General features: G+C 42.4%; 1 protein-coding gene across 1 annotated transcript in view; it reads right to left on the bottom strand.

Annotated features, from left to right (window-relative positions):
• Positions 1 to 12,819: 12,819 nt before the first annotated feature.
• The window catches only part of LOC134353706 (uncharacterized), a 51,384-nt gene continuing 46,901 nt past the window's right edge, over positions 12,820 to 17,302 (bottom strand). Inside the window, exon 11 of the mRNA XM_063061991.1 lies at positions 12,820 to 17,259. The gene's annotated coding sequence lies outside the window, so the exon portion shown is untranslated. The remainder of the gene's footprint in view (positions 17,260 to 17,302) is intronic.

Genomic DNA, 17,302 nt, shown 5'->3' with positions numbered 1-17,302 from the left:
TGAGATAGAGAGAACATCCTTCCTAAGACAAAGATAGATTTAGTTTTCCTGTACATCTCTGACCCCTCTCTGTAGAGAAAGAGACAGACATTACCGAAAACATCTATCCTGATTCTGATCTTTTCACCAATAGAGAGAGCAAGAGATTTAGATAGATCCCTGGAGAAACAACTTTCCCCAAACAACAAGCATCCTGTCATGAGGTTCTCTGAAGAGAATAAATGTCTCCTTTGGTACATCACCCACTGCACATTAATACAGATATTCATCCTCAGTTGTGACTGACTGATGAAGAGGTATGCACTTCCTAAGTGGTGACTAGCCGTGTACCAATACCAGTGATACCAAACTACCCAGAATCAACTGGTAGCTGATACCCATAGGCACACAATTACATTTGCATCTATCTCCATGATAAATCACAAATCACAAACCTAGGTTGTCAGCTTAATCAGTGATAAATTTTGTACTGAATCTGAAAGAATCCACCTTACCATATGTATGATAAGGAGTTGTTTCTCTGCCTGTGGTAGAAATGGTTAAAACTAGTATCTGATGGGATACTTGACCATTCTGGAACAGCTGGGCTTAAGACTGTTGATGCGTGTTGAGAATAACCTTGGATGATAAGCACAATGCCAGGAACTCCAATTAATAAGATACTAGGCCCCTGGAACCAGGAGGGAGGATGCGTCTGGGGGTAAATTTTGAGCCCTGATAACAGGGAACAAAGAGGACTGTTATACTCGCGCTGAGAGAATAATTGACATGTCTTTTAAGCGATTGATATTGTACTGACCGTGGGATGCTAAACAAAGTTATGTGAAGTTGTTTGTCTTGCTGTATAAATATGAGCTCTGTATAACCTAGAATTCAGAGTTCTGGTGGTGGTGGAGACTTCTGCAGACTCTCCATGATATCATGTTAATAAACTCTTAAAAAGAAACTCGAAGTTCTTTGTTAGTGTTTCCACGACAGAATCGGGTGACAAAAATGGGATCTACATTGAGCAAGATCCGAAGAAAGGCTAACTTAGAGGGCCGAGTTAAATAAGGGACTGCCCTAGCTGAAGTGGGGGTAGAGTCCGGATTAAATTAAGGGGCTGCCCTTGCTGAAAGGGGGGTAGTGCCTGAATGGAACTGTCATGGTCCGGTCCGTGAAGTCTGTATTCCGGTTCACGGTCCAGTCCATAGTCCCTTATTCCAGGGTTTCTGGTTTTCCCCAGTTTCTGTTGTAGGCACATGATTCTCGTTTTGGGGCTGAGACATAAATACCTCTGCAAACCAGGGATTCCCTGCTGGACTGTTCTGCTCCCCTCCTTGTCTTTCCCCCCTTGCTTGACTCTCTGCCTGGATACCCTGCCTGTATACCCCACCTGTATCCCTAAAGTTTTACCGCCGGAACAAGACCGGAGCCTTGTTAGGTCAAGATAAGGAACTGTCTTTCGTTGTGTGGAATTGTCTCTCTGTGTCCACGCCTTCGCTAGGTAGGTCCGGCCATTTGCCATTACCTAGTGTTGGGAACTGTCTCTGTGTCTTCGCCTTCACTAGGTGGGTCCGGCCATTTGCCGCCACCTTGTGTTGAGATCTGTCTTCATGTTCAGCGTTCTGTGTATGAGTCCCGGCCCTATGTCCTGTTCCCAAGGAGGGGTCCCGGCTCTGTGTTCTGTGCTCCCGTCTCTTCTAGCCCAAGGCTCCGTGCTCCTGAAGGCCCTCGTCCAGTCCAGTCCTCTCCGAGTCCTGTCCATGTGCCTTTAACTGTCCTCGTGTCTTGCCCTACTCAGGAGTTCCTCACCCAAGCCATGTCCAGTCCTGTAGCCTTGTCTTGTCCTCACCTAGTTCTGGAGTCCGAGCCCGAGTCAAGTCCCAGATTCTGGGTCCTTGCCCAGTCTCTGGCTCGGAGTCCATACCTCAAGCCTCAAGACCCCAAGCCTGTCTCCGAGCCCCCAGCTTCAAGACCCCAAGCCTCCAGCCTCAAGACCCCAGCCTGTCTCGAAGCCTCAAGACCCCAGCCACGTCCTGTCCTGCAGCCATGTAACGTCTTTGCCTAGTTCGTGCACCCAGTCAGAGACATCCCAGACCCTGGCACCTGGGAGGCAACAAACCATGCGGGTGTCCTTCTCACGTCCACAAAATCTCCTGTCTGCTCCCCTGACTATAGAGTCTCCAATGACAACAGCTCTCTTCTTCTCCGTCCCACCCTTCTTCACCACAGGGTCAGACTCAGTGCCAGAGGCCCTGCCACCGTGGCTCACACCTAGTCGGTCATCCAGGACGATAAACTTATTATTCAGGGGAATGGCTACAGGAGTGCACTGCGCTACCTGTGTACTCACTGTTACGTACCCCGTAAATGGGTTGCCAAACCAGCAGAAATGGACCACTTAGTTGGGAGTCTGGATTACTGGAACTAAGAAAGTTTTATTAAAGAAATAAGTAACACAGTACTCTAATCGTAAGGATATAAATGCAACAGGTTAGCAATGATAAAACACACACGTACACAGAACTAGGGTAGTAGGAATCAAACAAGCTCTATCGCAGTCTAGGGGTAAAATGATCAGTCTCAAGTGACGCAGAGTTCAGTTCAGCTTAGTACAGTTCGCAGTAATCGCTGTTGTGCCGTTGGAGAGAGAGAGGATGATATGCAAATCTGATTCAGACAGACCTTGATGTTCTTCTCAGTTAGATTTCGGGTGAACCCTTTTATGTCTTCTGTGGTCACCGACTGTGACCCCTCCGTTCCGGATACGACCGTTCTTCCGCAGTGAAGCCGGCACCCAGGCAAGGGCGGACACACACACCAGGTTCCCGCCGATCGTACCTTTTCACTCTGTGCATCTATGGTCGGTTCCCGCGACCAGACCTCCAAACTTCCACCAACTTGTGGGGGCACACCGCTGTTCCAGGGTCTTGTTATCTCGTGATCTCGTGGTGTGTGTCTTGCCTTAGCAAACCTGTTCTTTTTATCCTCCTGCTGGGGTATCGCCTGTCCATCAAACTTCAAACAGTTCAGGTTCAAAGCAACCGGTCTGTCAATACTCTTAATTGTGTTTCTCTTCCGTTATCTCTCTCTCCTCTCTCATTAACATTTTGAACGCTTCTCCATTGTCTCCCTTATCTCTCTCATCAGTATCAATCTTCTCATAACTTGGTTTGTTGTCACATCACCTTCACTTTCCCCCCTCTGACTGTCACCCAACCACCTGCTTCTGGCAGCCTAGGTGTGACTACCTCCCTGTAGCTCTCATCTATGACTGCCTCATTCTCCCTTATGAGTTGAAGGTCATCCAGCTGCTGCTCCATATTCCTTACACGGTCTTCCAGATCGCCCAGCCGCATGCACTTCTGGCAGATATGTCTCTGTGGGAGAGGGGAGTTCCCCCAAGACTGCCACATCTCACATGAGAGGCACATCACCGTCTCAGGAGGCATTGTAAAGACTAATTGGGAGCAAGCTCGTCCGCCGCCTCTTTTCGTCAAATCCTCTCGAGTCAAAGCCTCAAATCACTACTCCTTCACTGGCCCACTCACTCACTGGCCGCTTTCAGTATTCTCTCTGATCCTGGAGACGTGCATGTCTCTCCTCCTCTGTCTCTTCTTCTCTCATCTTTTTTTGTCCTGACTCTTTGATCCTGGAGTCATGCATCCCTGGCCTCATCCGATTCTTGTTTTCTCTTCCCGACAACGTTTGGGGTCATCTCTTGACCATAATGTCACCCTTCCCTTTTCACGTGGCATAATTAGGTTGACCATTATTTTACCCTAATGCTGGATAGAAGATACGAAGCAGTAATACCAAAGGATGCTGATTATTCTTGATGATTTGGTTGGCGCTCTCCTAAATGGATGTGATATAGTCACCACTGTCCTTTGACTGCAGCAAAGGATTTTATGAGTGACTCGAAGTACGTCATTACAATAAGATTTAATTATCTCATATTGATGGGTGGCAATTAGATCTGTCCCAATCCAGCACATGCTGATGGTGATTAGCAGAATGTGACCCCTTGAAATAGAGCTGCCCTGCCCTTTTGCTCCGGTAGGTGTTGCTGCTGAGGCTGGCCGTGCGCATGCGTCAGGCTGTCGCGTCCTGATTTCGGTGATGGCTGATTGGGTGTCGCGTGAAAGCTAGCCTGTTGATTTTTGGGGAATGAGCGATTTTATGTGAATATATGTCCCTGAACTTTGCCTGCATTTTGTAAGTTAGCACATTTTAATTCGATTTAGCCAAAAGAAATGCCGCTGTAATGCACTGTTTGCGCTAACTGGAGGTCACAGACAGAGCATGAGAGTTTTAGTATTATGCAGTATAGATTAAGTGCGACGCACACACCTCAACCGAGTATGAGGTCTCCAATGGAATTCGGTTTGCAGACATTGGTAGCAAAACAGGTGGGTCTTCAGCGACAACCTGTGCTACAGACCCCTCGAATTGAATCAGGAGGGAAGAAGCTCCCTGTGTGTATTGATGTTCAGCAGCTGCAGGAAGCCCAAAATCTTGCCTCACAGCAAGAGAAATGTGCGTGGAGCAAATCTGCATGTTACCAGAATACCGGGCTATGGCGTCACCGAGACGCCCGAGAAGTGTGCCCGCATAGTTTATTTTTGCCCCGGCTCACCTGGCATATGGCCAGGCTCACATGGGCAGAGGAGGATGCAGCACGCCATCACTCAACAACGGTATGCCCCAGGAATAACAGTAACTATCGAGAAGATAGCACGAACTTGTTTAGTTTGCCAGCAAAACAATAGAGGAAAGGCGCCCGCTAGATTTGATCACCTGCCACAACCGGAAATGCCTTTTGAAAACCTGCAATTGACTTTGTACATATGCCTGCTGAAAGAGGGTTTTAAGTATTGTGACGGGGTCCTGAATTACCCCTATGAACTGTGCTTTTGAAAGAGAGAGAGAGTATTCTGGAACACAGATACCTTGTTAAAAAGAGAGAGAGAGGCAAAGACTGTTCACAGTTTGTTTACAATTTTGCAAGGGCACTAGCAGCTTCCAAGTTCTTACAGAGAGAGAAGGGAGGAGCTGCTTGATGGACAGTTGGTGTTCAACATACTCGACCAAAACGTTTCCATAAAGGGCTTCCAGACCGTTCGGGCTGACCGGAAGTGCACTGAGAGCGGTAAGCATAAAGGAGGGGGGCTTGCTGTGCTGGTTAATAACAGATGGTGCAATCCTCATCATATTACGATCAAGGAACGTGTTTGTAGCCCGGATATTGAACTTTTTGCTGTTGCACTCCGGCCATATTATTTGCCAAGGGAAATCTCACATGCAATTGTGGTTGTTGTGTACATCCCTCCCTCTGCTAACCCGATGTCGGCATGTAACATCATTTATACCATTGGGCACAGGAGTACATTCAGCCAGAGACTCATTCCATCAGGATGCAGCACTGAGCAACATGGGAAGTCATTCCTGCCTGTAGCCATCAAACGTTGCAGCTCCTCTCACCCTGGGCCACTGGGCTGGTCCTGGACATATTTCTGTCTGGCATGGTTTACATATTATTATTTGATTATTTGTGGTTTTTGTATTGCTATGTTTGTACTCTGTTCTTGGTTGGTGCAACTGTAATGAAACATAATTTCTCTCGGGATCAATAAAGTATGTCTATCTATCTATCTATCTATCTAACATGGTGAGATAAATAGAAGGTCAGTTGTTAGACCTATAGACACATGGTTTTGGACACTGAATGAGCTTTGTTGTGCCCCCAGAAAAGGTGGGTTTTGGAGGATTAATCAGTGGCTCTCGCAGTGTGAAAAGGGTGTGACCGGTGGGGAGTTATTCGTGTGTCCAAACTTCTCCTGGGTTGATAATTCCACCACAGAAGAACGGTCCCCTTTGTGGTAGTCACAGTTGGTGACTTCTAGAGGATTTTGGAGGACATCGGGAAGATTGACGGCGTCAGCTCATCTGAAGACTCAGACCTCTCCCCCTCTCCCTCTTCCTCCATCACTACTCAATACCACGAACTGAACTGAACTTTACTCATCATCGTAAGACTACCTATTTACCATAGACTTGAAGAAGCTTAGTTTTCATATATTTCCACACTTACTTATATATAATCATTGCTGACCTGTTTGATTTATTTGCATTCATATTACTGTATTCCGTAGTTACTAATAAATACCATTAGTTAATAGCAATACTGGTCTCCAAAGTGTTTTCCATTTCTGCTAGTTCTTTAACCCGTCATGGGGTATGTGACAGTATATATTAGCAATAGTAAACGTGTTTTCCAGATGGGCGGAGTCCTATCCAACTAGGAGAGATGATGCAAGAACTGTGGTGAACATATTGATGAAAGAAATTATACCTAGGTTTGGAATTCCCCAAGGGATGAATAGTGACAGGGGAACCCATTTTACAAATAAATTAGTACAGGGACTGAAGGAAGCCTTGGGGTTCCATATGAAATTGTGTATCCGTTACCAGCCTCAGTCCTCGGGTATGGTGAAAAGAGCAAACGGGGGAATAAAAGCAACTTTGACAAAAGTTTGTCAGCAAAACGGTCTCGGATGGCCAGAGGCACTGCCCTCAGTAATGTACACTCTGCAAAATCAGAAGAATAGAAATACAGGACTTAACCCTCATGAAATTTTGATGGGGCGGTCTATGACAACAGGAACTAAGCCTCCCATGACCCCAGAAAAGGCAGCGTTAATATGGAATGATGAGAAGACACTGAAATACGCACAAGCATTGTGTCAGGAGGCGGGGAAATTGTATGAGAGGGTGCGGCAAGTCCAGGCACCTTTAACTGAAGGTAACGTGCATCCATTTAAGCCGGGTGATAAAATATATGTGAGATCAATGAATAAAGATTCTTTCTCTCCCAGGCCCCTACCAAGTGCTCCTGACGACAGCCCGTACAGCCGTTAAGGTGAAGGGGAAACCTGACTGAATACGTGCCAGCAGGTGCAAGTTGCACCACAACGAGGACGAATTAACGCTGAACAAGTGACATCATCCCCGAGAGAAAGGAATGGCGCTGAGAACTGGGAACTAAGTGTTATTGAGAGACTGGAAAAGAAATCTATTCTAACCTGTAGCTCATGTTATATACATAGTGACTGATTATTAACGAAATATATACTCAATAGAGGACTAACATGAAGGAAACAGTGGTAATAATCATATTGGGGGTAGGATTGATTAAGTGCCCAACAGTGCCTGAGGGCAAATACAAAAAATTAGGCAAGTGGAGAAGAAGTTTTGAGCATGTGAAGGAAGGACAGGGTCACCCACACTTATACAATACATAGTGGCAGTTTGCTAATTATACGGCCAACCGCGCAAATTTAACAAACTGTTACGTTTGTATGGCAGTTCCCCATTCTGCACAGAGTCCTGCATATCTAAAACCCCTGCTGGTTGGAAGAGAATCCTCGCTGTGTATATTGGTAGGATTATGGGCCTATACCTTTTCAGGGAGCGAGTCTGCTCGAAATTCTCACAACTCTGTAAAGTATCTGGTCTTGAATAGTCTTGTTATGGGGTAGTACCACCACTAACTTTACAGCACTGCGCTCCCCCTATTGTCTCCAAGCTCTAGCCTCAGATAGTAGGTCCAACACTAGCACTTTGCCAAGAGAGGTATATGTAAAAACACGCGTAGCCCCGGCTCTGGTCCATTTGTGTTCAGGACCAGGGTTAGGATTGTCCTTGAGTGATACCTCCTTCGCACCCCTAATGTAATGGCCCGATCAACCCGACAATGTGACCAGCAGAGTACAGGACAGGTAAAAATTGGACCAACATTACTGTTCACCACCTCTATAGTATATGAATGGCAAAGGGAACATACGGGGTGCCCGGGGTAAGCTGGATTTGTGGGTCTTCTCATTGGCTAGCTATTCTAGTTCTGAACTTATATTGTCTATTATATGGGCATTATTTACTGTAAACTACCAAGGGAGAAATTCTGCTAAAATCTTATTCCACGCAGAAATCCGAAGACCAAGACTAGTTCGTGAGTGTAGGTGGCCTGAGTGAGAAACATTGAGTGGCAGGACTACAGTTTTAACAGAAGTAGACACTCTTCCCAATAGCAGCAGCCAGCCCATTGCCTAGGGAGCCACGGGTACGGCCTAGACCAGATACTGTATGGCCAACCTATGGCGCATTACACCCCAGTGCTAATAATAAAAAAATAAGCCTACTCGTGCGAAAAGTATTAACCAAAAACCAATTTGTAGAAAAAAAATCTAACAGGAATTCAAGTAGCTTAGAGCTAGAAATGGGTTTTACTGAGAATAAATCTAACACTTAGCAATTATTTTTAGTAATTTTATTATTTCATGCACATCTTTTGGCTAATGTTATCTTCCTTCACATTAATTTATTTTCAATTAAAAATGTTCAATGAGTCAAAGTAGGAAAAAAGGACTTTTGTTCTGCAGTCGTTCTATAACTGTTCCATACACGTTTGATACTTGTTTGGGAGCTCAATGTTCAGGGATATTCAATATTCAGGAGGGATAGACATGAAGGAAGGGGAGGTGGGGTGGCATTGCTGGTTAAAGAAGAAATTAACGCAATAGAAGGGAAGGACATAAGCCGGGAAGATGTGGAATCGATATGGGTAGAGCTGCGTAACACTAAGGGGCAGAAGATGCTGGTGGGAGTTGTGTACAGGCCACTTAACAGTAGTAGCGAGGTCGGAGATGGTATTAAACAGGAAATTAGAAATGTGTGCAATAAAGGAACAGCAGTTATAATGGGTGACTTCAATCTACATGTAGATTGGGTGAACCAAATTGGTAAAGGTGCTGAGGAAGAGGATTTCTTGGAATGTATGCGGGATGGTTTTTTGAACCAACATGTCGAGGAACCAACTAGAGAGCAGGCTATTCTGGACTGGGTTTTGAGCAATGAGGAAGGGTTAATTAGCAATCTTGTCGTGAGAGGCCCATTGGGTAAGAGTGACCATAATATGGTGGAATTCTTCATTAAGATGGGGAGTGACATAGTTAATTCAGAAACAAAGGTTCTGAACTTAAAGAAGGGTAAATTTGAAGGTATGAGACATGAATTAGCTAAGATAGACTGGCAAATGACACTTAAAGGATTGACGGTGGATATGCAATGGCAAGCATTTAAAGGTTGCATGGATGAACTACAACAATTGTTCATCCCAGTTTGGCAAAAGAATAAATCAAGGAAGGTAGTGCACCCGTGGCTGACAAGAGAAATTAGGGATAGTATCAATTCCAAAGAAGAAGCATACAAATTAGCCAGAGAAAGTGGCCCACCTGAGGACTGGGAGAAATTCAGAGTTCAGCAGAGGAGGACAAAGGGCTTAATTAGGAAGGGGAAATAAGATTATGAGAGAAAACTGGCAGGGAACATAAAAATGGACTGTAAAAGCTTTTATAGATATGTAAAAAGGAAAAGACTGGTAAAGACAAATGTAGGTCCCCTGCAGACAGAAACAGGTGAATTGATTATGGGGCGCAAGGACATGGCAGACCAATTGAATAATTACTTTGGTTCTGTCTTCACTAAGGAGGACATAAATAATCTTCCAGAAATAGTAGGGGACAGAGGGTCCAGTGAGATGGAGGAATTGAGCGAAATACATGTTAGTAGGGAAGTGGTGTTAGGTAAATTGAAGGGATTGAAGGCAGATAAATCCCCAGGGCCAGATGGTCTGCATCCCAGAGTGCTTAAGGAAGTAGCCCAAGAAATAGTGGATGCAGTAGTGATAATTTTTCAAAACTCGTTAGATTCTGGACTAGTTCCTGAGGATTGGAGGGTGGCTAATGTAACCCCACTTTTTAAAAAAGGAGGGAGAGAGAAACCGGGGAATTATAGACCGGTTAGCCTAACGTCGATGGTGGGGAAACTACTGGAGTCAGTTATCAAGGATGTAATAACAGCGCATTTGGAAAGCGGTGAAATGATCGGACAAAGTCAGCATGGATTTGTGAAAGGAAAATCATGTCTGACGAATCTCATAGAATTTTTTGAGGATGTAACTAGTAGAGTGGATAGGGGAGAACCGGTGGATGTGGTATATTTGGATTTTCAAGAGGCTTTTGACAAGGTCCCACACAAGAGATTAGTGTGCAAACTTAAAGCACACGGTATTGGGGGTAAGGTATTGATGTGGGTGGAAAATTGGTTAGCAGACAGGAAGCAAAGAGTGGGAATAAACGGGACCTTTTCAGAATGGCAGGCGGTGACTAGTGGGGTACCGCAAGGCTCAGTGCTGGGACCCCAGTTGTTTACAATATATATTAATGACTTGGATGAGGGAATTAAATGCAGCATCTCCAAGTTTGCAGATGACACGAAGCTGGATGGCAGTGTTAGCTGTGAGGAGGATGCTAAGAGGATGCAGGGTGACTTGGATAGGTTGGGTGAGTGGGCAAATTCATGGCAGATGCAATTTAATGTGGATAAATGTGAAGTTATCCACTTTGGTGGCAAAAATAGGAAAACAGATTATTATCTGAATGGTGGCCGATTAGGAAAAGGGAAGGTGCAACAAGACCTGGGTGTCATTATACACCAGTCATTGAAAGTGGGCATGCAGGTACAGCAGGCGGTGAAAAAGGCGAATGGTATGCTGGCATTTATAGTGAGAGGATTCGAGTACAGGAGCAGGGAGGTACTACTGCAGTTGTACAAGGCCTTGGTGAGACCACACCTGGAGTATTGTGTGCAGTTTTGGTCCCCTAATCTGAGGAAAGACATCCTTGCCATAGAGGGAGTACAAAGAAGGTTCACCAGATTGATTCCTGGGATGGCAGGACTTTCATATGAAGAAAGACTGGATGAACTGGGCTTGTACTCGTTGGAATTTAGAAGATTGAGGGAGAATCTGATTGAAACGTATAAAATCCTAAAGGGATTGGACAGGCTAGATGCAGGAAGATTGTTCCCGATGTTGGGGAAGTCCAGAACGAGGGGCCACAGTTTAAGGATAGAGGGGAAGCCTTTTAGGACCGAGATTAGGAAAAACTTCTTCACACAGAGAGTGGTGGATCTGTGGAATTCTCTGCCACAGGAAACAGTTGAGGCCAGTTCATTGGCTGTATTTAAGAGGGAGTTAGATATGGCCCTTGTGGCTACGGGGGTCAGGGGGTATGGAGGGAAGGCTGGGGCGGGGATCTGAGTTGGATGATCAGCCATGATCATAATAAATGGCGGTGCAGGCTCGAAGGGCCGAATGGCCTACTCCTGCACCTATTTTCTATGTTTCTATGTTTGATTCTGAAGCACTAGTCGTCTGCACCAGCGGTGCATCACAGGTTTTTGCCAGTTAGTTTACAATTGACATTCTTTCGCTACGGAGTTGTGCTTTGTTCGTCCTTTGTGAACATTTGCAGTTTTGCACTTCTTCGAAAATTAAGCCTTCTTTTTACATTCAGTTACCCATCACAGTGCAAAAGAATAGCAAAAAGTGATTGTAAGCGTGAATTCAATGAACAGGGGAAAATAAGTTCTTATTAATAGCGGGTCTGTCAGGAAAACCGTTGAGTATTGTTTGTGAAAACACTTTTTCACATAATAGAAGACATGATCTTAATAGACACTATAAAACACAACATCAGTCTGAGATAGAAGGAAAACTGAAGCTAGTGCTTGGGTCTGAGTTACGGAAAGAATATGTGATTAAGAAAAAGGAAGAAATCAAAAGAAGACAAAATATATTTGTTAGAAGTTGTTGTGAAAGTTTAGCGATGACAGAAGCGTCCTACGAAATTGCTTTAGCGTTGACCAAAAAATGAAAGTCTTTCTCTGATGGAGAAAAAATTGTTAAGCCTTGTCTCCAAATATTTGCAAGATGTCTTGGTGATAAAAATATCAAAAGGAAGGTAGACGAAATTGCTCTGTCAAAGCAAACAGTTACGAGACGCACCGAAGAACTCTGTCATGATGTATCTGAGCAACTGAAAGACCTTGTCCATGCTTGTACTTCCTTTCCTTTAGCTTTGGACGAATCTGCTGAACTATGTGATGTAGCATAATTAAGCATTTTTATAAGAGGAATTGATGATAATTTTATCGTCTTTGAAGAATTTATCGGTCTTGATTCGCTTCATGGAAAAACAAGAGAATCAGACATTTTTGACAAAGTAAAATCATGCCTAGAAAATCTAGAACTTGATTCTAGTAAACTCAACGGTGTTTGTCATGACGGAGCGCCGTCAATGATAGGTAAAGCCGCTGGGACAACTTTGCTTGACAACTTTTTAGGTCATCTGCTACTAAAATATCACTGCATTACACACTAAGAGCCACTGTGCGGAAAAAACTTTAAATTTGCAGCATGTTATGTTACTGGTTGTGAAATGCATGAATAAAATTAGAGCAAAAGGATTAAACAGACGAGAATTCAGAGAATATTGTGAAATGTTAGGTTTGGAATATGGCGATCTCGTCCTTTGTTGTGAGGTGCTCTGGCTTTCTAGAGGACAGGCTCTGAGTAGATTTTGGAAACTGAAAAATACTGTTCATAATTTTCTAGACGAGAAAAATGAGCTGCCTGAGGAAAGAGCCCTTTTATGTGTTAACAATTGGCTATTTGATTTAGCATTTTTAGTTGATGTTGCCAGCCATCTCAGTGATCTAAATTTGAAACTCCAGGGCAAGAACAAATTGTTTCCTAGCTTAGTAAATGATATCAATGCATTCAAGATAAACTTAAAACTGTTCACCTCTCGGTTAGAAAATGAGGATTTGAGCTAGTTTCCGCACTTAAAAGAGAGCAGAGTGAATGTGCTGAAGATAATGGCAATTTTACAAAATATATTGAAAAAAATCAGTTTATTGCAAGTCATTTTCGTGATTTTGCTAAAGACTGCATACTTGCATTTATAAACCCATTTTCACTTAGTGAACAAAAAATCATGAAGATGCCTAGTAACATACAAATGGAACTTATTTTCTTGAAAACAAATTAATTATTGAACATGAAATTTGATGAGCTTCCCTCAGTCCCAAATGCTTCTGACATGATTAATTTCAGGCGATCATTACCCTGTGAACATTTTCCAGAACAAAATTTGCCCAGAGTTATATCTGTTGTTTCAGAACGATGTACAGATGTGAACAAGCATTTTCAGCCATGAAATTGATTAAAAACAAAACGAGGTTGAGATTGACTGATTCAAACTTGAAGAATTCTCTGTTGCTCTCAGTAACTAATTTAACTCCAAACATTAAAAGCTTGGCAAAATCAAAACAAACTCAAAAATCTCATTAAGTAATGTTTATCTTGTCTTTATATTCAATCAATATGTCATATAAAAATGCTAAATATGTCTATATTAACATTTTTACAAGAATTGAATAGGGGTACAAGAGTTGTATGGCGCATCTGTAGTCGTGTGGAAAAATTGATGCATCGAATGTAAACAGTTGGCCACCCCTGTTCTAGTCCTGTTATAGTCCTACCATCTGATTAAAGACTCATGTAGAATCCAAAAGGGGTAAACATTCACAGTTCATCAAAAAAGAAATATTAGTATTTATAATAAGTTCTCTCAATGACAGATTTAACAATTAGTCATAGATCTGTAAAGCTCAGATTCAGCCACTGAGAATCTGGAGTACTTTCAATTAGCACCATTCTTCTTCTCAGTACTTACATGGGTTGTGTTGCACACAAAGGGAAGGCTCTGGTTTTACAGACACTGTAGAAGACAAGACAGATTTTTGATTTTGTTCTGTACTCTCTTCTAAATACTGCCAAGAGAGTTAATGCACTGCATCAGAGAAATATTGCAACCAATAGGTTGTGGGCTGGACATCGTCCCATATGATTGCTTGATGTGAACTAAGTTAAAACATCAAAAACATACAAATATGTAGCAAAGATTTCAAATAATACAAACATGATGCAATACTTAATTTTAAGTTTAATAATCAAAAGTATATAGCTTTACATGTTGCTGCCCTGAGGATACAACATCCAACTCCATCTATTCTCAGTTCTTCATATAATTCACCAAACAGAAATTTTTCAAAATATTCGTCATCCTTCAGCACCAAATGCATCTGTCCTGAAGAAAGGTCTTGGCCCAAAACTTTGACTGTTTGTTTATTTCCATGGATGTTGCCTGACCTTCTGAGTTCTTCTAGCATTTTCTGTCAGTTGCTTTAGCTCTTAATCATAGTGCATGCATTCTTATGTCTGGCAGGACACTAGTCTGGCTTATATTGGTATTATTATGAATGATGAGCACTGCTCCTAAAAGAGTCAAACTTGATTTCTGGCTGCAAACAAATGAAAATCTAGATTTCCCAAGTGAATTTTAGTAGTTTTAAGGCTTGAACATTACAGTTTTCAGAGATTTCAGGTTCGTGGTTTTTCCCCAGCCTTCCCCTTTGGGTTCATAACAGGAACCCCAACAATGTAACTATGCTGTTTTAGGTCAGGCCCAGGATTTCAAAAGAGTGAAGGATGCAAGGTCTTTCCTCTTATATATTCTCAGGAACCATGTCATTGTTACAGTAGCTGTCCACAACATCCACCAGATTCACTTCCTTTCCTTTCTTGAATATTGGATCAGGCCCTAATGCATGATTCCTTCACTGCCTCACCTCCAATCCTGGTTCCCTCTGCCTTTTACCTCTCCCCTCATGGTTCCCATGATCATCCTCCTTCCTTATCAGATTCCAGCACTGGTAGCCTTTGTGTTCCTACTTATCATTCTCCAGCAACTGTATCCACCTTCACACTCCACACCTCCCTCTTAGCTGTCTGCCTCCATCAATCATGTCTGTCCACTCCACCTTCCCCTTCCTCTACCTGGTTCAATCTGCTTGTCATCTTGATTTTTTTTTGTAATTTATTTTTTAATTAAATTCCATCATCAAACAAACATTTCCATAAGATGTATTTCAGATACTGTACATATATATCATATAATCATATTTGTCACAAATCTCCACATAATATTTATCTGAGGTATACACTTATAAGAAAGGAGAGGAAAGAAAGAACAATCAAAAGATGAAAACTATGTACAGAGTAGGGAGTGATTTTTTTTTAACAACATATTGACTTGTGAGAATAAAAATCAGGCCTATGAGGCGTTATGTAGTTAAACCATATTCTTCAGTATGAATAAAATTGCTCCAAGTTAGGATTAACAGATGCTGTTATCTTCCCCATTTTGTAAATTTCCATTGTAATTTCCATCCATACATTTAAAGTTGGGCTCTCCTGTGACAACCATTTCCTGGTAAGGGTCTTTTTACCAGCCACCAGCAGTACATTAAATATTTATCTCTTTTCAACCATTCTTGAGGTATATACCCAAAGTATATGGTCTTACCCTCTAAGGGTATTTCACATTTAAAGATGTCTTGTAGGGCATTAAGTATCCCAGTCCAATAGTCTTTGATAATGGGGCTTTCCCAGAAAATATGATAATAGTTTTCATTTTGATTTCCACAATTTCTCCAGCAAGCAGGGTGGTTACTATCATAATGAGATTTCTGAGAGGGTGTAATAAACTGCCTGTCATCTTTCAACTCCTTTCTCCCCAGTCAACCAGTCACTTGCCGTTTTCTTACACTGGCATTTCCTCTCTCAGTCCTGATGGAGCGTTCAATAATAAATATCAACAATACAATTCCCTCATCAGATGCTGCTCAACTGACTAGACTCATTCAGCAGTTTGTTTGTTTTTTTTTGCCTCAGTCTTTATTCTTTTGAGTGCCATTTCCATCCTTTTGCAGTGCTTCTGAAGGACCAGTGTATGCAGCCAACACATTAGTTGTAAGATGATTAGCTGTACTGATCTAGAACATTTACAGGTCAGTATCAAAAGTGGATTGAACCTACCCACTGTTTGCTGAAATATTTTAAAAATCTCTCTTTAGACAATTTCTTTCAACTCTGGAACCTGTAATTTTACAAAACAGCTTCTTCTGTTCTGATACATAGTCTCTGTTGTAGTGTCATGGAGAGCCATAGAAAAGTACAGCACAGAAGCAGGCTCTTTGGCCCATCTATTCCATGCTAAACCATCTAAATTGCCTACTGCCATTGACCTGCACTGGGACAATAGCCTTTCATACCGCTCCCATCCATGTACCTATCCAAACTTCTCGTAAATGTTGAAATCAACCTCACATGCACCACTTGTACTAGCAACGTATTCCACACTCTGAGTGAAGAAGTTCCCCCAATAGTCCCCTTAAACTTTTCACCTTTCACTCCCAACCCATGACCTCTAGTTGTTGTCCTACTCAGCATCAGTAGAAAAAAAGCCTGCTTGCATTTACCCTATCTATATGCCTCATAATTTAGTATACCTCAATCAAATCTCTCAATCTTCCATACCTGAAGAAATAAATCCTATCCCATTTAATCTTCCCATATAACTCAGGTCTTCCAGATCCAGCAATGTCCTTGTAAATTTTCTCCGTACTCATTTCAACCTTATTTACAACTTTTCTGTAGGTAAATAACCAAAACTGCACACAGTACCCCAAATTAGCCCTCAACAACTTCAACATATCATCTCATCAGCCGTACTCGGTACTTTGATTTATGAAGGCCGATGTGCCAAAAGCTTTCTTTACAGACCTAGTAACCTGTGATGCCACTTTTAATAAACTATAGACCTGTACAATGGCTTTCTTAGCTACCCCTCTCCCTTGATTTATACCCCTCCAATAGTTTAATCTTTTTCAACTTTACAAAAATAGGGAAAGATTTCTATGATATTTTCAACTTTTATCTTCTCTTTGTAGCCTGGTCTTTATTTTGGGGTCTGTATTAAGTGTTCAAAGTCAGAGCTATCTTTAACATTCAACAACACTGACATTTTTTGAATAAGCTGAACAATCAAGTTAAATACTGTTTTAGAGAATTCTTCCAACAGATTCAACTACATTGCTGAGGATCTTGAGAAACAGCCACTAGCCAAGCCGAGCAAGGACAGCAGATATTAGTATCACAAACATGAGAAAATCTGTAGATATTGGAAATTCAGAGCAATATACATTTCTCCTCTTCATTCCCAGTCCTGATGAAGAGTCTCAGCCTGAAACGTAGACTGTTTACATGCCCGAGTTCCTCCAGCATTTTGTGGGTGTTGCAGCAGATATTAGCAGTGGGGGTTTTTGTGACTGTTCTAAAGTTTCACACCCACATCATGTATATCCACTTTTTAACTCAAGGCTTATTTAATCATCCTAAAAAGGTTCACTGCTTCCATTTATATAGTATTAGATAAACTCTCTGCAAATAATCAATAGATCCGACAGCACCTGTAGAGAAAGAAACAGAGTTAACCTTTCCATTTAATATCCC

The sequence above is a fragment of the Mobula hypostoma genome, chromosome 11, assembly GCF_963921235.1.
Source record: "Mobula hypostoma chromosome 11, sMobHyp1.1, whole genome shotgun sequence".
In the NCBI taxonomy this organism is placed as follows: domain Eukaryota; kingdom Metazoa; phylum Chordata; class Chondrichthyes; order Myliobatiformes; family Myliobatidae; genus Mobula; species Mobula hypostoma.
This window is presented reverse-complemented; position numbering and strand designations above follow the sequence as displayed.